The 25,600-nt window shown below is 40.7% G+C and overlaps 1 protein-coding gene across 6 annotated transcripts in view; it reads left to right on the plus strand.

Annotated features, from left to right (window-relative positions):
• Positions 1-25,600, plus strand: part of ctnnd2a (catenin (cadherin-associated protein), delta 2a) — a 259,552-nt gene that overhangs the window by 80,628 nt on the left and 153,324 nt on the right. The window contains exon 1 of one of the 6 annotated variants that reach the window (XM_079601838.1): positions 21,174-21,345. The exons of the other annotated variants lie outside the window; for them this stretch is intronic. The gene's annotated coding sequence lies outside the window, so the exon portion shown is untranslated. Of the gene's footprint in view, positions 1-21,173; positions 21,346-25,600 lie in introns of those variants that run through there. 6 annotated transcript variants of the gene reach the window in all.

The raw sequence follows: 25,600 nt of genomic DNA on the forward strand, positions 1-25,600 counted from the left end.
TTACATTGAAACGGTATAGGTGGCTACTACTGGACGTGATGAGATTCCATTACTTGGGCCAAACAAACAAGTGCAGATGAGTAGATAAGGTCGAGATTAATATGCAAATCACAGGGGAAAAAATGCTGTAATGGAGGAAGAAATGTGAACTTGACCTCTAAATGAATGCTCTATTGTGTCTAAAACAATCATTTGCATGATGAGAGGAAAGGGAAAAAGAAGCTATTAGATGGTTTAGTATAAAGCGTTTAGAGGTAGTGTAAAGTGTTTTGGTTGCTGGCTGGTGCATGTAATGAATGACTTTCATTAGCTTGCAGTGGCCTGTGAAACACAAAACATTGATTTTTTTTTGTCTTTCTTTCTTTCTTTCTTTCTTTTTTTAGGGGATCACTGGGCATATTGGTTAGAGAGTGTGTTTGTGTGTGTATGGCACATGCACATCTCTCGCTGAACCATAAGGTCAGTTTGGGGGCCACATGTCAGCATTTGTAAAAGCCCTCAGTGGTCAGCAGTTTCTCTGTGTATGCGGTCTCTGCTGCTAATGAGAAGGACCGTGTGTGTGTGTGTGTGTGTGTGTGTGTGTGTGTGTGTGTGTGTGTGTGTGTGTGTGTGTGTGTGTGTGTGTGTGTGTGTGTGTGTGTGTGTGTGTGTGTGTGTGTGTGTGTGTGTGTGTGTGTGTGTGTCATCTAATCTCCTGTGTGCTCTCCCAAGCCGCCCATCACATGCGGTCAAATGTCAAATGCCACACACAGTATGCACACTAACTGTGTTAGGCACATTGGTTTGGTTTTTTAAAGGATCGCTGTTCATTTTACAAGAGATTGATTTGATGTTGGTGGCTGGAGTTGACAGTCATCTGAGGAGGATTTGTCTGTTTGGCTTTTTAAAACAAGTCCAAGTCACAAATAACTCCAAACAAACAAACAAACAAAGGAAAACACAAACTATTTTTTAAAATCCATAGATCCCAATACAACACAGCATATAGTGTCATAAATGTGCATTACATTTGTTTTAAATGAAAATATATAAATTTACTAGATTTAATAACTGTGGAAATGCTTCGTTTTCCCAATGCTTAATTATTTGGATAAATACTACCATGATGTGTATACATATTTTAATATATCGTTAATTTATCGCGTTACAAAAAGATTAATAAGCTTTTTTTTTAAGTTGCCAGCCACTGTCAGCATTTTTTTTAATCATATTCACAAAATGTTCATGGCCCCCAGAATATTTAGTTTTATGAATATCTGCAATATATAGCCATATATATATAAAAGACAGAGCCTCTGCTTTTAAACAAACCCTGTTTTATTCTAGCTTAATGCATTCTTTTTTTGTCAACACTTGAATGTTGGTAAGTTTCATCAATAAGCAACATTTTCATCAAAAAGCTGAGAAAATTGTGTTTTTATCAAAAATTACATCCAGATCAGATTCAGAATGATGATTAAAACATATATGTCAAGTCCATCAACACCCCTATGCTTGCACAGTCCTATAGTTGATGTTCCATTCAGTAACATTACGCAGTTTTGATTTATATGCTTCTCCAAGGTCATGATCATTTTACATATGCATCTGCTTACATATGCCATCGCTTGTTTCTGCTTTTTTTTACCTCTATTTTGATCGGAAGAGTGTGCACTCTTTTAGAAGATGTGTCATGGCCCCTCCTAGGGGCCTCCTAACGATCAGCTCTAATGAACCACGGGATAAACTGAAGCACTGATTGGTCTCTCATGTTGGGAATTAGCAAATGTATTGAATCGGGCAGATAGAAGGATCACATAGGGCATTTATTAATGTCTTCAAGTTCTGGTCCACAGCGAACTAAAACAACAGATTTGGCGAGGTCAGCGAATCACTCTCAATGCGTAGTACTCAGCTGGCCACACTAATTGGGGGACAGCGTGTAATACACTGGAGAAATGACTCATTAAAGGCATTGTTTCCTGTACGGTCAGAGACTTTAGCAGCATTTCTGAATCTGACACTTGTTTCAATTAGCATATGGACTGACAAGTGAAGTTCAACTCGTCAAAGGTTGAAGTTTGTCTTGCGCATAGAATCTTAGGTTAATTAGATCCTTTATAATCCAGTTGGACAAACCTCATGTATTTGATGAGTTCATTCAGTTCTTCGGAGCTTCTCTCTTTTATTAGTGCTGCTATTTACCCAGCCAGCTTGAACTCAGCCCTTTACAGCCTCAGATTTCATTATCTGTCTGTCTGTCTGTCTGTCTGTCTGTCTGTCTGTCTGTCTGTCTGTCTGTCTGTCTATCTATCTATCAAGAATTGAGTTGTAGGATATGATGAATGGCTTACACTGCGTTTTAAGCTGTGATAGGAGAAATCATTTTAATGTAGTAATTACACACTTAACCTTGAATGAGGCTTTCAGGACCTTTTCCTGTCCTGTTCTATCTACAGCAGTCGACCCATAGTATCACACTTCCATCAGTGTTAATTAGCTGACTTGATTTAAAGACCTGAGAGATGGTGAGGGATTGAAGGAATAGCAGAGGACTTGTTAAAGAATAATGTATAGTTGGTAGAAAGAGATGAAGAGTGACTGCAGTGGCCTCAGGACTTCACATTCACACTGATGCAGTGGCATTTGGCGGCTACTTTGATTGTGTTCTCTAAAGAGAATGATAGCCTGCCGGATCACTGGTCAAACACATTCAGAGACTCTGCTTACCTTCAAACGGTGTTCAAACAAGAAAATGACTGTTGGATTTAATGATTTTTTTTTTTACGCACACAGGCTCAAGCAAAGGGAAATGTGCCTGCATGACTGAACTCATACACAATTGAGCAAACGCCCATAATTCCTGTACGCTGAGGCATGAGGGAAGTGGAATTGACCTTCTATGTCCATTTATTTGGTTGAAGGACTCCGGTTTGCATCCTGCCATTTGAGATCATCAATTGCAGATTTTTATTCAATTAATTACCGTATATCATATGTTAATTGATTAAAATCTTTTATTACGGAATTTGCGCACAGATCAAGGGGCATTATTTATTTTAAACGTTAATTAAATTAACATGAAATAAAATCCCTGTGTTATGATTTAAGGGGGTTCATATCATTTTTAAGTTGTATATTTCCATTTTTCTTAATAATAATAATAATAATAATTCATAATACTTTATATATATATAATCTTTTAAATATTTGAAATTCGTAATTTTTATTTAATATGTTTTACATTTTATTTACATTTGTTTTGTTTTTTAATAAAACAAAATATAAATATTTGTAATAGTTTTTTTTTTTACTCTTACAAGTGTTTTGGTACAAACACCTTGACTAGTTTTGTAAATGGTCCTCTTGGGAAAACAGAATGATAAAAATTCATGAAATGAGCCCTCTACATGCTATTAGTTTCTTCAGAAGGGCATTTACAGTTCATTAAAGCAGTTCATTGGCCTGTACCTGCTCCTGCTGTGTTAGCTGGTGCGTGACTGTTTATGATAGAAATATTCGCACACGGTACTCAAACTTTGCCAAAAATGAATCTCCACTTTTCTGTCTTTCATGCTGTTGACAATAAATGTGGTCATTATATAATTAGCTTGTGGTATTTTAGGGTTCAGCACACTTGAGTGAGGGACAGAGTGCCTTTTCTAGCACACTTTATTCCATGGGCTATTACTGGGGTGATTATGGGACCAATTTGAAAACTGCAGACCCCTTTCATAGAATGTTGTTTAATGGCCTGAAAGAGGCTAAAAGTCCTCTTTTCTCTGCAGTAATGTAGCTGAACGGCCTCTCTGACTCTCTTTCATTAGTAACTCTTCTTTTCTGGGGTCTGCTGATCGCTTCTTGCTGATGTGAAGAAGATCATCATTCACTCACTCATGTTTCAACTCAGTGATTCATCAAACATTGAAAAAAAGGGCATGAGACTTCTTACTTTTTCGCTCTACTTCTACTCTGCATGTGTAACTTATCCTGAAGTTGGGTGGTAGGGTGAAACATCCAGTCTAAATGTCCAGTCACACGTCATTTATCGCAGGCTTGGCTCTGATTTACATAGAGCTTTATTGCTGTTCATTTTTCACACCGCACCTTGGTTAAATTACTGTTATTAATCTGATTAGGCTAATATTGAGTCCAGATATTTAGACCTTATTTTTCAGTTCATTCTAATTAAAAAGCCTTTATTCATCTTACCTATTATAAATGAAAATTTTATTTAGGAAACTAATTACTAATAACATGCAATTTATTTATACATACATTATTATCCATACATTGGTATCTCACCTTTTGTAATTGTTCTCTGTTATTAACGGTTTAAAACATATTGTAAAAAAACAGGAATAAGTATAAATGTAATCATATATCACAAAAAAATTATTATGAACTACTAGCCAAACTTAATATAAGTGCATCCCTTAAGTTTAGTGGTTAAATATCTGGGCTTTTTACAACATGCTGCTGTACAACACCATACATGAATTACCTGTAGCAGATCTATACAGGTGGAGCTGGGGAAGGTGGAGGGTTTCTCAAAGTGCTACAACTGATACAGCAAATGCTGACCAAGTGTTTGAAGGTTGAGCAGGGAACTTATTGGCTATTGATACAGCAAGAACCAATCAGCTGTGCCATAATGATATGATTGCAGATTCAGGGACCTATCAGTCTCTGCCATCTTCACTTTCAGGATTCGTAATTTCTTATGTGTATTTGCAGAGAGTTTTATTCAACCTGAGAATTTTAGTACATTTGAATATTGAAGCTAATGCTCTCCAAGCTTTTAAAAATAAACATGGCGGTAACGCTTTAGATTACAGCCCGGAAAGTACTGTGTAACTTTCTGTAACTATAGTGTACCTATGAAGTACTTGCATTCAAGTATGAGGAAACAATATGTAAAGTTTGGGGAATACAGGGGTAACAACCAGGAGAATTAAAAAAATATTTATACTGTAAGTATTATAGAACTAAGAGGTACTTAGGTTTCCGAGTCAGTGATATTAGATCGTGTGTATGTATTTTTATTGTACTTACCCTGTAACTACATTCCGGGCTGTAATCTAAAGCGTTACCAACATGGCCTAAAAGCCACAAAGCTAGATTTCATGGGGTTTTAGGTCTTGTCTTGTAAGTGTCTTTGGTTAAGAAAGCACCTGCTCAATGACAAATTCCAAACTAAAGCTTGCAGTTTATTTCCTCATGATCATCATCTCTTAAGTTTATTGGCATGAGAACATGCTGATGTGACTAAATAAAGGTGTTCATACATTGCTGTCGTGGAATCAAAAGTTCCAGTCACTGAAATCCAGTTTTCAGGCCATATTATGAGTTTGCTGTCAGCAGTATTGATAGAGTCATAACAGAAACATGAGTCTTCTCCTGCTGTGCAGAAGCTTGTGTAATCTCCAGCAGTCCTCCTCTGCCAAAGATCGTGCAAGCTGAGAAATGTGATTACAGTTTTTGGTTAGGGGCCAAAGGGGAAAGCAGACAGTGAGAGAGGAAAAAATGTGTGTTTGTGTGTGAATTCTGACAGTATGGTGACTGGTCCAGCTTTCCTTCTGCCGGGATGATGTCTCATGGGGTCCGCATGCAGTGGTGACCCTCCTGCCCTGCCCATCTACCCATGGCCGAGCGGAGCATGCATCTACGGCAAGCACCCTTGGACATGATCAATCTCATTAGGAATGCAAATGCAAACTTATCTAGTCCAAACAGTAGATAGTGGCTGAGTCCAGATAAGGCCAGTCCTGCTGCCAAAAAAAAAGAGAGAGAGAGACCATTTCCATAAATCTGGGCGCTCGTGCGTGTTTGTCTGACAGTGGGAGGACAACAGGCTGATGCTAGCTTTTTGTGTTTTGTTTTGTTGCTGGCCCATTGAGGAAGCCTGCATCAAACACAAACCGAGTTTTGCGCCCCTTTACCCAAATCATGTGGCTTGTTGTGAGCTATAAAACCCACAGACCTAGACTAAAGGAGGCTCTCAATCCATATGCTGAATCTAGGGTACAATCTGAGAAGCGTTTGAAGTATGGTGAAACACCTCACACATATGAGGTGTGTAACAGTCCTACTAGTAGACAGAGGATGCTGCTAATTCTGTCATTGAGGAATTTCCTGGAGGTACTCTGGCATTTTAAATCAAGTCAAGTCACCTTTATTTATTCAGCGCTTTATGCAATACAGGTTGATTCAGTAATAAACAGGAAAATAACTTAATCAATTGACCGTTCGCAAAGACCCGTCCCCCTTAGTTACTGTCGCTATGTCCGACAAGCTACGCCGCTCTCACGCCACACCATGTTCTCACGCAGTGAAAAATACATCGCAGAGCAGAGAGGAGTCTGACAACACACTGACAGACAGGACAGATTTGGTTACTTTTCGGTTACTTTTGTAATTAAACATTAAACAAAGTCTAACCTTTCAAATTTGGTAATTTTTTTAAAGAAATTTAAACAATAAATACCGTTTTGTGGCTCTTTATTATGTCGTGACAGATCGCTGTAGAGCATCAGTTAAAGCTGCTTGTGAACCGATCATCTCTTCCTTCTAGTTAATTTATAGCATCAAATAAACATGAATGAACATAAGAAGGAATGTTGTTTTAACCGCGGAAAGGCGTCAGTACACTCGGTTTTTCAAGTTTAAATCCTCCCATGTTAATCTACTAACCCTTTTGACTGCTTTGTCGGAGAAAATGGCGGATGGCGAAGTATGATTGGTCAGATCACCTGTCAATCAAACTCCCTGCGAAGGGTCAATTATGCAAACTTCATCAAATATGAGACAAATTCTAATTCAGCAGTAAATCAGCTCTACAACAGAAATAGTGGCATTATTCAGCTCAAGCCAGTTCAGCGTTTATTCAGTTCAGTTCAATAACAGTATTGATTAATCAATTATGAAATGTCAAATCACCTACACAGCAGCTCTGCAGAAAACAGTTGTGTCACCATCCAGCTCGCTTCAGTTCAAATATCGTTCTTATCCAATAGTACAGTCAAATCGATAATGCAGTATTACAGAATAAGTGTCTTTTAAACCACAAGTAAGCAAGCCAAAGGCGACAGTGAAGAAACTCCCAAACTCCATTTGGCTACACACCACGAGTTTTGCAACCATAACTGTACAAAAGCGTACAAAAATAACTTACTATTAATCATCACTTCCTGTAGACTGGAGTGTCTAACACTGCATCTTTTTTACAGAATCCAAAAATCCTCCACACAGGTAAGCTAACTATATGGTTATTGTCAATTCCAGTATATTGCGACACGCCACTTTGGCAACCAACCACATTTCTCTGCAGTGGCGACTATTGCTCAGGCAAGCCCCGCTCGCACGGTCTTCAGAAACTGTAAAAAGCCAGTTATGAGTAACTGATGAAATGGTGTTGTATTGGGCGGGAGAGCATAGGGAGCTCTCCTAATGACTTTGTGTATAGATTCCTGTTATGAGCCAGAGCCTTCAGCTGCACCAGCATACATCATCACCCCCTTAATGAAGGCTCCACTCCAGCTGTGTGTTTGTTTCTTTCTTTCTCTGCATTCGCGCTAGAATTTGTTTGGCACTAGAGGGAACACATCCAAAAACACGACCAGCGTTGCTGCTCCTTGAAGAAGCACAGAATATTGTGCTTAATAAAAGCAGCGCAGGCAAGGCCAGGCCGTCTGGAGTGGAGCTGATGGATGATGTCATAGTAAGTGATTGATGTCATCATGGTTGTGACTTGATGTCGAGTGTCAGTTATTGACAGATGTTATCGGCGATGGAGAGAGGCCATATAAGGAGAGAGAGACAGAGACTATTGATGAAAGCAGAGCCATTTGCTTTTAGCTTTCCTCTGGGAACGGTCGGACTCGCTCACTCTTGCGCTCTTTTTCTATTCTGTCTTTCAATGCTGTTGTGCTTTTTATTCCTTCCCCTTGTCTTGTGACACAGTTCCTCTCTGTCTGCGTGTATGCTGTGAAATTCAGATCAAAATCTATGCCAAGTCAAGCAATTAATGAGCCAAGACAAACAGGCGTGCTAAAAGCAATTAAACCACTTTTTAATTGGCTAAAATTGTCTTTATTTTCCCACACATTGTGAATATTAAAACAGCAATGTGAAAGATAAGGTTAATTTCAAGGGTGCAACATCCGTTTATGTTTCTGAACACGTGAAACTGCACTTTAAATATCCTTAAATTATCATTTAGTCAGTCACATAAAAATTGAATTGAGTAAAAAACTTTTTACTGTTGCTTGTGTTACAGTTTTAAAGAAGTGTAACTCATTTCACATTAACTAAAAAATGTGCCGCTTATTAAGGAAATGTAGGCTATTAGTTTAGTAAGTGATGTAAACAATGCAATAGAAGAAAGGTTTGGAAAGGTTTTTAATTTTTCAGTGTGAACACACTACTACTATCACTACTTGTATCAGGATCAAAATGGTTATTGGCTGAGAGTTTTTAATTTAATTTCACTTTATTATTTGTGCTATACATACTCATTTCCCCTATATTTTTACATTTAGAATAATTTGCCGTTTTCATGGTTTGTAGCAAACACGAACACGAAGACAAGCATGAAGGATCAAAATACTTTAATATAACTCTCATGTAGCAGGAACACTTCCAGTTATCTTCCACAAAGCATTATTGAGGCAGGACATACTGAACACAAACAGAGGGAATTTAAGTACTGGCGATAATGAGGTGCACACAGCTGAATTAAATGACAAATCAATTAACAACCATGACAACAAACTGAAAACAAAGTCCAAACGGTGTGTGAGTGTGACAGCCGTCATCTAACAATAATTTAAAGGTAATCTTTAAAAGCACGGATACTTTACTAACATTGTTAAATGAAATCTTTAGCACATCTCAGTATGAATTTCCATTTTCACACTACATTACAATGTTGAGTTACCTCAACATTCACTTGCATTTAAAATTTGTTGCATTCAAAGGGGTGGTTGATTTATGATTTCACTTTTCTAACTTGTGTAGTGTTGCTGTTTGAGGATAAACAACATCTGCAAAGTTACGACGCTCAAAGTTCAAAGCAAAGGGAGATATTTTATTTTAAAGAAATTGCTTTTTAAGAACTACAACAAACGGCTACAAATGATAAATGGTAGGGACTACACGACATTCCTCCCTTTGTCTGACTCCGGTTTGAACATAAAAGGCTACAAGTTTTTAAAATGTTCAGTGCATGGCTGCGTCCCAATTCGCACTATCCATCCTAAATAGTATTCGAAAGTAGAATTAGTACTGTACGTCCCAAATCGTAGTATGTTGAAATGAGTGCTCCAAAGATACCCTGGATGGTCTACTATTTCCGGTCAGAATCCGAAGTGCAGATCGATGCGCACTCTAACGGCTAATATTGCCCACAACCCATCGTGCGTTGGACGAGGATTCGGTTAGAACTACAAACACGAGTGAAAAGTGTAAAAAAAAACTACAGACATGGATGTCCGGCGGTTATGTAGATGTCACATGTCTGTCCTGTCTTGTGATGCACATGGGTGTTTTGTTATTTTGGGGCCATGTGCTCTTGTCATTGTCTGGTCCCTCCCCCTTGTTATCTGATTATTGGTTTAGTTGTCCCACCTGTCCTGCTCGTTACCCTCCTTGTTTGCCTCCCTATTTAGTCTTCCTGTGTTTGCTGTCCTGTGCTGGTTCGTTGTTCATGTTACGTGTGTCTGTGCCTGTCCTGCCCTGTTCCGTGTTGGATTAAGTTCTGATTTCCTTTGTTGGTTTGTTTGTTTCTTGTTTTATCTTTATTAAACCTTCATTTCACTCCGCATTTGAGTCCTTTTCCATTTTCCACTACCCACCGTGACAGAACGAACCAGCCACATGTGGATTCAGCGGAGCGAACTTTGTCCGGCAGAGAGGGAGAATGGGATCTCCTTGTTCAAGTATTTTTCGATGTGCGCCCAAAGGAATCTGGAGAGGAATTCTTCGTCACTGGATCCGTCCAGCGTTGGGACGTCATCGGTGGTTTCGGCCAGCCTCGAGTCTTCAGGCATCCGTCGGGGAGGACGGAGGAGGAGGAGGAGATCTGCGCCGGCCCAGTCAGAGACCGTGCACGTCCCGTCTGCCCAGTCAGAGACCGTTCATGTCCCGTCTGCCCAGTCAGAGGTCATTTGCGTCCCGTCTGCCCAGTCAGAGACCGTGCACGTTCCGTCTGCCCAGTCAGAGACCGTTCACGTCCCGTCTGCCCAGTCAGAGACTGTTCGCGTCACGTCTGCCCAGTCAGAGACTGTTCAGGTCACGTCTGCCCAGCCAGAGAGGGTTCAACCCACGTCTGCCCTGTCGGAGACAGATCGGGAGATGCCCATTCTCATGGCCGGGGGGGCACTGATCGGTTATTTAGAGCGTTTAGCTCGGATCCTGGAGACGCCCTTCAGTCCTTCAGTGTCTGCTGTTCCTGAGTCGGAGCCAGTGTCTGCTGTTCCTGAGTCGGAGCCAGTGTCTGCTGTTCCTGAGTCGGAGCCAGTGTCTGCTGTTCCTGAGTCGGAGCCAGTGTCTGCTGTTCCTGAGTCGGAGCCAGTGTCTGCTGTTCCTGAGTCGGAGCCAGTGTCTGCTGTTCCTGAGTCGGAGCCAGTGTCTGCTGTTCCTGAGTCGGAGCCAGTGTCTGCTGTTCCTGAGTCGGAGCCAGTGTCTGCTGTTCCTGAGTCGGAGCCAGTGTCTGCTGTTCCTGAGTCGGAGCCAGTGTCTGCTGTTCCTGAGTCGGAGCCAGTGTCTGCTGTTCCTGAGTCGGAGCCAGTGTCTGCTGTTCCTGAGTCGGAGCCAGTGTCTGCTGTTCCTGAGTCGGAGCCAGTGTCTGCTGTTCCTGAGTCGGAGCCAGTGTCTGCTGTTCCTGAGTCGGAGCCAGTGTCTGCTGTTCCTGAGTCGGAGCCAGTGTCTGCTGTTCCTGAGTCGGAGCCAGTGTCTGCTGTTCCTGAGTCGGAGCCAGTGTCTGCTGTTCCAATTTCGGTGGTCCGGAGACGGAGGAGGAGAAGGAGAGGAACCTCTTCAATGGGTCGTCTGGTGGGTTCTAACCCAGAGACCAGCCCGGAGGTAACTGCCATCCCTGCCGCGCCGCCCGAGCTGCTCGCCCTGCCGGCCCCGCCCGAGCTGCTCGCCCTGCCGGCCCCGCCCGAGCTGCTCGCCCTGCCGGCCCCGCCCGAGCTGCTCGCCCTGCCGGCCCCGCCCGAGCTGCTCGCCCTGCCGGCCCCGCCCGGGCTGCTCCTCCTGCCGGCCCCGCCCAAGCTGCTCGCCCTGGTTCCTGAGCCGGTGTCTGAGCCGCTGTCTGTTGCTGTTCCTGAGCCGGTGGTGCCTGTTGCAGTTCCTGAGCCGGTGGTGCCTGTTGCAGTTCCTGAGCCGGTGGTGCCTGTTGCAGTTCCTGAGCCGGTGGTGCCTGTTGCAGTTCCTGAGCCGGTGGTGCCTGTTGCAGTTCCTGAGCCGGTGTCTTTTGCTGTTCCTGAGCCGGTTGCTGTTGTTGTTCCTGAGCCGGTGGTGCCTGTTGCAGTTCCTGAGCCGGTGGTGCCTGTTGCAGTTCCTGAGCCGGTGGTGTCTGTTGCTGTTCCTGAGCCGGTGTCTTTTGCTGTTCCTGAGCCGGTTGCTGTTGTTGTTCCTGAGCCGGTGGTGTCTGTTGCTGCTGCAGTTCCTGAGCCGGTGGTGTCTGTGACTGTTCCTGAGCAAGGGTCTATTCCTGTTCCGCTTGGGTCTTCACCGCCATGGCTGCCCGAGTGGTCGTCTTCACCCTGTTCGTCTCCGCCCTGGCCGCCAGACAAACTGTCATCTCCGCCCTGGCCGCCAGATGGACTGTTGTCTTCGCCCTGGCCGCCCGAGGGGTCTTCACCGCCCTGGCCGCCCGAGGGGTCTTCACCGCCCTGGCCGCCCGAGGGGTCTTCACCGCCCTGGCCGCCCGAGGGGTCTTCACCGCCCTGGCCGCCCGAGGGGTCTTCACCGCCCTGGCCGCCCGAGGGGTCTTCACCGCCCTGGCCGCCCGAGGGGTCTTCACCGCCCTGGCCGCCCGAGGGGTCTTCACCGCCCTGGCCGCCCGAGGGGTCTTCACCGCCCTGGCCGCCCGAGGGGTCTTCACCGCCCTGGCCGCCCGAGGGGTCTTCACCGCCCTGGCCGCCCGATGAACTGTCCGCTTCGCCCTGGCCGCCCGATGAACTGTCCGCTTCGCCCTGGCCGCCCGATGAACTGTCCGCTTCGCCCTGGCCGCCCGATGAACTGTCCGCTTCGCCCTGGCCGCCCGATGAACTGTCCGCTTCGCCTGTCCCTTCCCTCCCGCCCTGGTCTGTCCCTCCCGTCCCGCCCTGGTCTGTCCCTCCCGTCCCGCCCTGGTCTTATGGAGCGTCTGGTAGCCGCTCCGTAGGGAGGGGGTAATGTCACATGTCTGTCCTGTCTTGTGATGCACATGGGTGTTTTGTTATTTTGGGGCCATGTGCTCTTGTCATTGTCTGGTCCCTCCCCCTTGTTATCTGATTATTGGTTTAGTTGTCCCACCTGTCCTGCTCGTTACCCTCCTTGTTTGCCTCCCTATTTAGTCTTCCTGTGTTTGCTGTCCTGTGCTGGTTCGTTGTTCATGTTACGTGTGTCTGTGCCTGTCCTGCCCTGTTCCGTGTTGGATTAAGTTCTGATTTCCTTTGTTGGTTTGTTTGTTTCTTGTTTTATCTTTATTAAACCTTCATTTCACTCCGCATTTGAGTCCTTTTCCATTTTCCACTACCCACCGTGACAGTAGAGAGGTTTAGATAAAGGGGTTTAAGTGATTAATTATCAGTATCTAACCTGACGAAGATGTATTTATTCAATGTTGTCTACAGTATATTGCATCTGCAGCAGCATTGTGAACTTTTGTAAAGACACGTTTAGCCATTAACTTTTAAATGCATCATTACATTCAAATTGCAAACACATGAGGAGAGTCTTCGCATGAAAGACCCACGACTGGCAGATGAACGTGCTACTACATTTCTCCCCGAAATGGTAGGAAATTAATGAGATTGAATGGAGGATTTTAACTGTGACAAGATGATTGACAGGGCAGTTTACCGTGACAGGATGCACGCGACAGATCTGTCCGTTAAAGATGACGAAGTAGTATGTCCCAAAGCTTGCCTACTCTTTTGCTACACACTCAAAAGTATGTACTTTTTCTTCACAAAAAGAGTACATACTTTTAGGGCGTAGTATAAGTAGGCGAATTGGGATGCAGCCCATGTCTGTGTGAGCTGTGAGGTAAAAGGACACGTGCTCTTGAAGCTCCGCCCTCTGTGACAGGAGCAGCAGCTCATTTGCATTTAAAGGAACAGACACAAAAACGTTGCGTTTTTGCTCCCCCTCAAAAAGTGACGACTTTAACATGCTATATAAAATATCTGTGGTGTATTTTGAGCTAAAACGTCACATACAGACTCATTTAGACTTATTTTACATCTTGTGAAAAGGGCATTATACCACCCCTTTAAAAAAATTTTTTTTAAAATTTATTTAGACAAAGTAGTGCAGAATTTTTTAATTGGTCATTGATCTGTTATCGGGCAAAACATTAAAATAATTATTGGTTTTGGGCAAAATCAGCTAGCTCTTATTCTACAAAATGGCATAGAATAGTACAGAAGTATGCTAAATGAGTAGTAACCTGCATAGCAACATGGCTGCCACCCACAGCCCGCTAGACTTGTGGCAGGGAGTTTTGCACAGGCAAGGCCACTCATGTTGCTTCAGAAAATGTAAAAGTCTACCCCTGTAAGTGGTTTGAAGTCCTTGTTCTTTCTACTTTGGATGATTTGAAAGCCCACAGGGGTGTCTTACACACTTAGCCCACACTGACAGAAGAAATCTAAAGCAGCATGTGTAAGCGTGTGTGTGTGTGTGTGTGTGTGTGTTTGGACATCTGCGTTTGGATCTCTATCTTGCCCAAAACACTCTTTTAAGAGTAAGGCAGGAAGTCACCGAAGAGGATGGCAGCCACCATGAGGGTCTCAATTCAACTTCTTCCATACATCTTAAATTTTTTCAAGTTTCACAGGCTTTTGAATGCTGCTCAAGGTGTGGATGGGTTTCTCTCCCTGCTCTTGCCTGATCGAAGACATGTCAAGAAGCCTATGAAAATGCCATGAAAGACATAAAATGAGCTGGGCTCTGCTTGCCTCTTTGTTCCTCAGCCAGGGAACCCGTCTTTGTTCTGTGGCTCTTTTGAGCTCTTTACAATCTCTCCAGTGCAGTCTCAGTGAAGGAAATAAGAGATATTGATATACATGGACTTCAAACATGTGCACCATTCCTTCCCTCATGCCCGCCTGCATTCATTCATTCCAGGCATATTTCCTTCGTTCCTTTCATCCCGTTTTCTCTCCATCCTCTCACTCTGGTCCTGCTCGTGGTCTAGGTGATGGTTCACCCGGTGGCTCCTCACGCTTATCTCAGTAAGAGCAGTCCTGTGGTGAAGGGAGAGCTTTTTCTCCTTTTTCCTTCTCTCTCTTCGTTGCTCACTCTTCCCCAGGTTCTTTTTCTCTCTCTCTCATTGAAGTCTTTGAATCAGAACGTGCCGCTTTTGAGAGCCGCGTGCCAGTCCCATGAGGCCAGGCAACTGGAGGGCCACTGTAGACATTCCCCGCATAGCAATAGATGCTTCATAAAGTGTTGATTGTAAACTTGAGCGCCTTCATGAATAAGGATTGCCTGCAATATAATGCTGTGTGATGCTTCGGGAGAAATGCATTAACATATCTGGTTACGCAAGTGTTGCGTCGTTTTTCTGCAGTGATAGCTTGTAATCCTGCTGGATAGCTCAGTTTGATGTGGGAAGGTACTATCCGAATGTTTACCGTGCAAATAATCAAGACGGGCCGGAGATGTGCAGCTGCTGGAACTGTAATATCTTGTGAAGAGGCTGTTTTAATATAGATCTGTGGCAGCAGACTAAAATAACAGTCAGTGACTGACATTGGTCCATTGACTGCATTGTTTGTGGCCCGTATAGGCCATAGTTTAGGCCCTTTTAAATATGAACTCCAAAAAACTATATATTTTTTTTTTATCATCATATTTCCAGTGCATTTAAGAGGTATTTTTATGCTGTTGTGGTCTCCTTCTTATTTCTTTTTTTTAAGTGTCCTTTAAATAGATGTATAAAAAGTTAAAAATTGTGTGTGTGTGTGTGTGTGTGTGTGTGTGTGTGTGTGTGTGTGTGTGTGTGTGTGTGTGTGTGTGTGTGTGTGTGTGTGTGTGTGTGTGTGTGTGTGTGTGTGTGTGTGTGTGTGTGTGTGTGTGTGTGTGTGTGTGTGTGTGTGTGTGTATACTGTATATTCACTTTATGATTTTCATAAAATACAGTTAGAACATTATAACTTTCACTCAAGTATGTTTTAGCTGCATACTTTGACTTAAGTCAACTTTTAATCCAATGAATGTTTAAATAACACTAATGAATGTTTAAATAATTTAAGTCCTAATCCTTGGTTCTGCACACTTAACTTTAAAGGTACCCTTTTCTTTAGTTTTGCGGCAACATCAGAAGAAACTCATTTAAAACCTTGCATATCCAGGATAAAATTCAATTGCATCCCACGAGTCAAGTCTGCCATGAAAGATTAATGTTCTCATGCACTTTGTTTGTGCTAATGGGTGTCAGTTACTCAAAAAAGAACACAAGTGCAAATTATCATAAAGGAAGAGATGACGTTTAGAGAGGCCGGTCACTGGCACTTGGCTATTAACATAGCCGGAAGCATATGTTCAGGTTTAGCTGCACCGTGTGTGCACTCATGATTCCTGCAGACATGAAAAATAAGTGATTAATGGAGGTGACTAAGGCCTACAGTGCTCACCAGTTAATTAAAAGCTCAACAGCACTGCAGCAGCCATGCATTTTGCCCATCTAAAGTCACATCATTTGTCCTGAGCCAAACTGAGAGGCCAGGTCTTTATTTATGGATTTGTGAGGCTTTGCTGAACCTACTTTTTAAATGACACGTCTCTCGTTTTGCATATTTATGTTTTACTTGAGGAATTTATGATTGGTATGCATTATGCAATCTTCTTAATTTATAGTCAGTGGTTGAAGGTTGGTAATTCAGCATTTCAGGACACTGGACATTTTGCACAATTAACTAAATTACTGCGAGGCAACACTTAGTAATTTTCATACACTTTATTAGTTAGGTGCTTAGTACTAGACTGACTAATGCAAAAAAATATTCAGCAGCACTACATTTAAAAAAAGATATTTTTTTTCTTCTTTTTTGGGCTTGTTTAATTGTTAAGCTACACATTTCTCAGAAGGGATTAAATGGCTGTTAATTTTAAAAGTGGATTAATTATGCAAAGTATATATTGAGTTACTTTCTAGACTATCCATCCACCATAGATGTTGATATATTATCCATCCATCCTAAAACTATACTATTGATAGTAAATTATTAGTAATAATAAATATCCATGATACATTTTTTTTTTTTTTTTTGCAGTCTGATAATTTGTTATGTCAAAAAGCAAAGATAAAATGTTAACTATAAATCAGTCCATATTGGCCTCCGGACAGCTACACAAAACAATAACTACCAACTAGAATAACAGAAGTTGGTTGTAGCTGGATTTTCCAATAGGAAAATTATGTTTAATATGGAGTATTTTTATAACCCAAGTGTGATAGCATAAGAAAATCTAAAAACGTATCTAATTTACAAAGATCTTAAATGATAAATCTACTTACTGTATATTAGATGACCTACAAACGCTCGGTAGTACAGTATTAAATAAAGACCTGTAGGGTGCAATATTTCTTGGCTGCTTGGCCTGCCATGGTGGTGTGCTGGTAGTTCTGCTATTTTTTTATTTTTTACTCTGTTTATATTTGTTATTGCTCTGCTGTTTTGGGGGTCTGTGAGGACAAGGCACTGTAAACAGTGAGTTTCCAGCCTGCAGTCTCTTCCATTGGCAGTAAATAATGGGGATCTACAGTCTCACTGGAGTGTATCTTGCAAAAAAAGCACACAGTTTTATAGTTGTATGGAAGAACATAAGAAAACAAAATGATAGACTAATGATATTGTATAACAATCAGCAAATGTGACCAACTGTTTACAGAATCATTGATCTTTCTTTTGTTTTATTTACTACCAAGTTCTCATTAATTCTGAACTCCAATACACCAATGACCAGGCGAGGATATATTTAAAGTGTCCATATTATGCTAATTTAAAAGTTTCTCATTTTGTTTTGGAGGTTTACATGCATCCAAGAAAAGAAAAAAACATTTTCTCATAATATACATTGCAGCATCACCTCTTTTCACACAGTGTCTGAAACGGCTTGATGAAGGATTCAGTCTCTCTAAACCCCTCCTTTTCGAGAGCCTACTCTTCTCTGATTGGTCAGATGGCCTACTCTGTTGTGATTGGTCTACCGCTTATAGCGTGTGTCAGAAACGAAACACCCATTACTATATCTACAGTGTTTTAGTTAAAGTAGGTGTTTTTTGCAGGCAGCCAATGAAGACCATAAACGGGCATTATGCCCATTTTTTACAAACCTACGTATGTGTGTGCAGGAGGTAATACTGGAATTACTGGTGACTCGTTCCAGGCAGTTCAGAATCGGTTCTTTCTTTTAGCTGACCTTTTACTTTACTTTAAAACGTATAATGTACTTTGATCTTTGAAAAGCAGACATTTTACATTCACAAACCGCTATATTACACACTACAAAATGTTAAAATCCCCCAAAAAAGCATAATAGGGGCACTTTTTTGGATACTGTGGTGTAAATCTGTCAGTGCTTGCAGCCGTTTGAGGTTCGTATTCTCGCTGTGCTGGGCTGAGCACAGTTTGGTGCCGGATGCTGTTTGCCGAAAGCAGCATCTTCACACACACATTCAGATGAAACGGGGGGAAGATAATTAGTCTGTGTAGTAATCAGAAAGCAGAAACTGAAAAGGAAGCCCTGTTTTCCTTTCTGAGGGCATCATCCAGAGGGTTAAGGGCCCTCATGTGTGTACTGCAGCGTATCTGCTTCCATCCACATTTTGCTTTACGCCACATGCTTTTGATATTCAGTCTTTCCTTTTTGTGCTCTCCTCTGCTGAAAAGACTTATTTAAACCACCGCGAATGGTGTCAGAAGAAGTTTTCTGTAGTGAAGAAATTCTGGTGGAAACTACACAGTGTCCAAAACGCACGTTGTTGTTTTTTCATCAGGATCCCTGATTCAAAACCAGTAATGCATTTCTTCTTTTATGCTCAATTCATATCAAATGCCCAAGAATGAGTGAATTCTGTCTCTGCATTTTGTAAAGCCCCCATGCCTCTTGCTCCCAGATCAGTCTTATCAGGATTATTTGATTTTATTCTGACAATGAGGGATATGTTTCTGCAATGATTAAGTGTGGGGCTGTGTTTGTAAGGACTGTGGAGATATTAATTGAATCTGATATTAAATATTACAGACAGAATTCGACGAGGCAAAGAGATGCTGGGCTTTATTTAATACTTATCTGCATGCTGAGATGAGATGGAGAGATTCAAAAATGGGTTGCCATTTGGAAAAGAGAGAAGCGGAAGGGTCAGAGTCGAGGTTTAACTGAATCTGACCTGTAATCAATACAATGATTTTCAGAACTATATATAGGACACACAGATGCAGTTTACATTTGTGTTTAGATCCATCTCAAGTGATCTGATCACAAGTGGACAGCACAAAATGCTGATGTAAAGGAACCAAAGCATTTTGTGATTTGATCACTTTCTCAGGTAGTTGATCAAAAACCACCTGCATTTGTACAGTGAAAGACTATAGTTGCGTTTAAACAAGTGTTTTGAACGTTTAACATGACTTCAAAAGAACAATACATGCAAAAAAAAAAAGTACCTCATGCTCTCCCATGCTGTATTTACTAAAAAAAAAAAAAAAAAAAAACAGTAATATTATCAATCTAAAAATAAATATTAAATATATTCTGAATTTTCAGCATCATTACTCCAGTCTTCAGTGTCACATGATCCTTCAGAAATCATTCTAATATTCTGCTTTGGTGCTTAATAATCATTTATTATTATCAATGTTGAAAACAGTTGTGCAACTTAATATTTTTGTGGAAACCATGATACCGTTTTTGCAGGGTTCATTTAGTCGTACAGTATTATGCACGTCGCACTGCCACATTTGATCACAAGTGCATCCTTGCTGAATAAAAGTATTCATTTATTTTTCTTTTAATCTTATGTACCCCCAATCTTTTGAATAGTTGTCTCAAGTCCACCTAAAATATTTAATTTTATTTTATTTATTTATTTATTTATTGTTATAGGTACTCAAATACAGTCACTGTAAATTCAGCCTGTGCATATTCAATTCAGGTACATTTGACAGACACTGACAATTCTTTTGGAATTTCTTACCTTTCTTTTTTTCTTCACTTCATCATCATGAGTGAGATATGCAGCCACAAAACCAGAAACAAAAAATCCCCTTAAAAATCCAATCATGTTATACCAGATATAGATGCCGACCTGTCTTGCCTGACCACTTGTGATCAGATCACACAAGTCAGATGTTAAAACCTTGTAAACAGGGCTGGACACACACACAAACATGGTTGCATTCACTCAATCTTACTTGCCAGACTACACTAAAATCTGGACTTGACCTTAACCGAGCGCAGTAGATGCTGGTCATTCCAGAGTGTGAAGTCAGCATGGCATTTTGTTTGCCGCTGTTGCACAGCAGTGAAAACATTGAGAGAGAGTGAGAGGTTCCAGCACAGCCCTGCGGCGGCGTGTTTAATGGTGTTACATTCTTAACTCTTGACACTCTGCTACTGCAAGACTGTAGCCTAACCGTCATACATACTGTATGTAAAGCCAAAAACATGATAACACAAACCCCGGTGTGGAGAGGGGACATGAACACAGGCACTATCACGCACACATACACATGCAAGCTGCTGGCTCAGTGAATATGTTTGTGTTTTCTTGATTGTGTGGGATTGTACACCAGCTGAAGAGTTAACCGAAGGGGAAAATTGTACGAATCCATATTCAACACGTGCCGCATTCCCATGCCTGAAAGGATTAAATAGGAGCTCCTAGTGGGCACACAGCAGGGGTAGATGAAGGACATGCAATCATGCAGAGAGTGTGTATGTCGATGGAGGGTTATGAGGATCAGAATTGATGCTGATTGGCTGTAGAGCTGGAAGCTAACATGGGATAGGGGAGTGTGCATGTGTTTACGTTATGGATGTTCCATAAATGCTTTCCCAAAAACCGCTGGAGGGACTTGTTTTTAAGTCATCTTCAAAGCATGTTCGAAAAGGACTCGGGCCTGTTTCACACAGCATTCATAAACAGCACAACAGTGTAAACACACTGCTGAAATAAATATGCACGTTGTGTGAAATGGCCTGGTTCAATTTCTATACTGCTTTCATTATCTCACTCATCACAGTTATTTCTTGACTCGATCTGAAAGTTTTATTATTGGCAAAAAATTTTTGAATTTGCTTAGAGTCCCTGCAGATTTCCTGCTGAGCATTCACATTCAGCAAACCTGGGAAACTGTGGCCATTCGGAGTTGAAAATAGATCAGCACAAACCTTAGTCCTCTCAACACTAGATCAGCATAAATGACCACGGGTCTTCAACCACTGTCATATTAAGAAAGTATGCTTCAAACTGTTTGAATATTATTGTCATGATTTCTTTTCATTCTGAATCTTCTCTTTTAATTACCTGCAACCGTCTTAAAATGATATACTTAATAATAAGTTAAAAATTAATGTAATTTATTCAACAAATGTAATTTTACTATTGGCAAAAGCAAGGCAAGTTTATTTATATAGCACATTTCATACACAATGGTAATTCAAAGTGCTTTAGAAGTAATGAAAATAATCAAAAGAAATAAAACAGTTTAAAATAAAAAAAATTAATAGATTGAATTTTTTGTTAATTTTTCTTTTGAATTTGTATTCTTTATTATTATTTTTACATTTTGTTTAAATTAAACGTAGGCTATAATTGTTCTTTTTAAATGTATATTCTTAAATGTGACATAGTATGCCCCTTCCTTTTCACAAGATATTATATAAATCTATGTTGTCCCTAGAATGTGTCTTTAAAATTTCAGCTCAAAATACTCCACAGATAATTTTTTATGGTAAAATTTACACTTTTTGGGTGTGTCCCCTTAAATGCAAATGAGCTGCTGCTCCCCGCGAGGCGATCATACACGAGCTTCGGAAACAATTACAAAACACGCGAATAGTGTCATTAATCCAAAATCTCAGAAAATAACCACCAGTAGCTGAGTGCAGCCTTACAGAGTGACACCTGGACGTTTCTGAATGGTTAGTGGATACATTTATACATTTATGTAGTTGTGGAGTTACATTGATTCATCATCGACTTACATGTACCATCATCATGTTTAGCTTTTACACAAGTTGACACAGTTCCCTGAGGTCTTTATAAGAAAGCTGACATTTATTTTGGTCAAATAGTGTTCTGTGCTCGTGTGTGCTGCAACGAAAGAACAGTTTGCATGCTTTGCTCAAACTTTTGCCATTTGTAAGAACTAGCCTACTGTTGTCATTTTTTGAAATGCAAAAACCATGGCGCCGTCGATGTAAACGTGCAGATTAAAGGCCGGTAATATTATAAGAAGATCCATTCCTACATCAGAAGGGGAGCGAAATCTGATCGGCTTATTTTTTGACATGCTGAAATTTCCTAGATACATTTTGGGGACACCATAGATTTATATTACACCTTGTGAAAAGGGGCATAATATGTCATCTTTAATAAATTAAAATGAAATGTATTACATGTGTTATTTGCAGGTGCATTTTACATTTTGATTACTATTCAATGTATATTAGTATTATATTATTATTATTAACTTTAGTCTTGTTACACATCATTGTATTTTATATTTGATTACTGTTCAATGTTTTTTTTACTATTATATTATTATTTAGTCTTATTATTGCTACATTTGTCTTTGTATTTGACATTTTATTACTTTTCAATATTAGTTGTTATTTATTATAATCAAAACATGATTACTGAATTGAGTCTAAAAAAAGTAAAGTTATATATTTTAGTGTTGACTTGGTACCGAGTACTAGATGAAAATGCAAGGCAATTATTTACATGTTTATTGAAGTGGGTTTGTTTGAATTTAGATATTGTGTCAATCATGTGGTTAACAGCTTGCCTCCATTTATACCCTTTTTGCATGTGTATTTGCATTTTTGACCAAAAATGGTCAAATTGAACGGGGGTAAAAAAAAAAAGCAGTCAGAATTGAAATTGTAGGGAGTCAGAACCGTTCATTTGCATATTTATATTTTTGTCTATACATCGAACAAAGGCTGATGTTCAGAGTTTGATTGACAGGGTAAAATTATGAAGACAAGCTGTCATTCCTTTTGTGAAAAAGTTGCATGGAACATATATTACAAAAGATTTAGCTTTCGATGATGTAACGCTCAACATCCATTTGCTTAACTCTACCATTGTCTTTTGCTTTTCCTCCCTCAGCTGCTTGTTTTACAGTGTGCACGGCACACAATTATGTCAAATCGGTTTATTTTCGTCTCCATATCTTGAGATCACGTGAGTCAGTCTGTACGCTTGTTGGCCTTTTTCAACCTAGCAGATCGTGTCACATACAGACAGGCTTTATCAGTTAAATCAGTTTCTTGTTCTGTTGGTCATAAAAATGAGTCTGACTGTCTGAGTTTCGGGTCCAGGTTATGTCATTGTCAAACATTTTCACTTATATTATAAGAAGAGATCAGGGTGGGATCCCACATCACCTGCACACCATCATTTCATGGCAATACATGGATATTAATGCAACCTCATCTTCAACTTTAAAACAAATTTCCATCTGTCATTTAACTGTTTTTCTAGTATGCTTAAAATATGATTTGTATGATTTTAATATTCTATTTTATATTAAACATCCCTTTTCATACTTGCAAATATAATATTATGATGCTTAAATTAAATTAATTTTGATTTGTATTATTTATACTATTGAATTTTAATATTCAGCTATTTTTGATTTGAATATAATGAAAAGTATGTATTATTTATATATTTAAAAAATAGATATATATTTGTTGACTGGAATTTTAATAGTGTGGTATCCATAGATTTTACAATATAATACAATATTATTTAAGCAAGATTTTCACATTTTCTGATGTAAACGGTATGAACGTCGCCAAAATGCTGGGGTGTTGTGGGTGGCTGCCATGAGCATTATGAGCAATAGAAATTGAGATGCTTACAACATAACAAGCGAAGCGATTCTTCATTTCGACATGCGTCTGCTTGTGCAGTGAAGATCCTATTGACTATTTAATTCTCTAATCTCACTGCCGATGCCCCGACCAAGCGTTGAAAGGCGTTCCTTTGATTGAAGCCGATTGCTATGTAAAATGTCCATTGATTTCTCTATGACCCAGCTACATAATCCCTCAGTCTGATTATAAATCACCCTGTCCTCCTCTTTTCATGGCTGTTTCTTCAATATGATAAACCCTGGACAGCTCCACAGCATGTTTAATTGGGCGAATGGGGGTCATGCTGGATATATTTCACAAATCCGTATGTGGTTAGTTTGAGTGGCTACTTTAATTTTTATTATGTTTAAGAGGGACACTCTGGCAGACATTTAAGTCTTGGCTTGTATGCGCCGCAATATAAAATACAAGAGTCATTGTTTGCCTATAGAGAACAGACAGCGTGTTTTATGGGTTTAGAGGCTGATTATAAGTGATCTGCCCTTGATGGCCGTGTCTTTGTTTCGTCCCCTTGAGGACCAGAAGCCTTTGAGTAAACATCATTACTGCCTGCCTGCCCATAAACTTGCTTTTACATTTCAAACCGCGCAGCAGGCTTATTTACTATGAGTATGTGGATGGGCAGAACTGCTGTCTTAATGGTGTTGTTTATTTGAATGAGAGGAAAGGAGAGATTAATGACGTGCTCTGTGAGCGTAACAGGCCATCCGTCCAAATGCTGTGGTGGTTTTCTGTGCATCTTCAGCACAAGACTTGTTCGCCCCAGCCACGAAATCCCATTTGAATTGGGACAAATCTGCTTTTTTCATTTATCTGCTGTTTGTATTCGTCTTTAATCACAACGTGATATCAAAATTGAGCCTATTTTAATGACTTCAATGATTATAAGTATATTCTTACTCTTTCTTTTACATTGCATTAGCCCATGAAACCCTGAGGAATAAGAACCAAGATCAGTTCAACCTTGTTTTCCACTTAATGTTGTGTTTTACTCAGAAATGCATTACTTGGTTTAAATGTGTTGTGAATGCTGTTTCACATTGCTGGAAGCGATCCTGGCTTATTTTGGGGTTTCCCTGTTTTCTGAGCGTGACATGTTCTGAAACAGCCGTGCGCTCAGAAGGGCAGAACACAGCTGATGTCGCTAATTTATCATTTTACTCCCTGCTGCAGCCTTTCCTTCACACATCCCATGATCACACCCTCTTTTGCTCTTTCGGGGATTAGGTTCAGTCTGAATGTTGGTGGTGGGATACGAGGTTGGCCACCGAATGATTTTCCCTCATACTCTTTTAAGTGTGGCTGACATGACTTACCTGTGAGTCTGTGCTCTTAGCCAGTGCTGAGACTGAAGAACTGAGACACAATGTCCCAGATTATTTACAGCCACTGACCACGTCACTTCAGATCAGCCTCTCTCTCTTAAAACTCCTTCTTTCTCACCACACCGTCTCTGGACTAAAGACACTTGCATCAGAATAAAACACTATGATTAGGTTTTGCCATGTCTGTCAGCGGTCAGTCATAACTATATTCCATCCATCCATCCATCCATCCATCCATCCATCCATCCATCCATCCATCCATCCATCCATCCATCCATCCATCCATCCATCCATCCATCCATCCATCCATCCATCCATCCATCCATCCATCCATCCATCCATCCATCCATCCATCCATCCATCCATCCATCCATCCATCCATCCATCCATCCATCCATCCATTAGTGAGTCATGCTGTGAACTCAGTTTTGAGTTTTATTCCTAAAATGTATTGATGGCATGTCTCCAGTAATGTGGTATTTAAAAAAGAAATCAGTTCAATATATATATTTATTTTCCTGTAAGTTTCTTTCATTGATCAAAACCAGTGTTTACTCACATTTGTCTCTCTAAAAAATTCTGGCTCACTTTTTTAACCCAGAGTTGTGTTCAGCTTGCTGGGTCATTTTGCTGGGCCATTTTTATTTTTACCCAGGTGGTGGGTAAAGGCAAATGAACATGGGATGCACATGTACAAAGACACATTTTATATTCATTCTTATACACACAGACGGACGCCCTCCCACTACCACAGTGTAGGCACTTGCCAGGCAGACAGTGTGTGGGGACTGCCCTACATTAAACCCAGCGTATCTTTTGGGATCCATTACAGCAAATGTTTCTGCAGCTGGTGCATAACAATAAGATCTACTCCCAAATCCCCAAATACAAACCACCCATACTGCCTTTCCAAAACCTCAGCTGTGCCTGTGCATTCGTCTCTCTGAAGTCTGAAGTTCATG

This window comes from Phoxinus phoxinus (genome assembly GCF_949152265.1).
Source record: "Phoxinus phoxinus genome assembly, chromosome: 24".
NCBI lineage: Eukaryota > Metazoa > Chordata > Actinopteri > Cypriniformes > Leuciscidae > Phoxinus > Phoxinus phoxinus.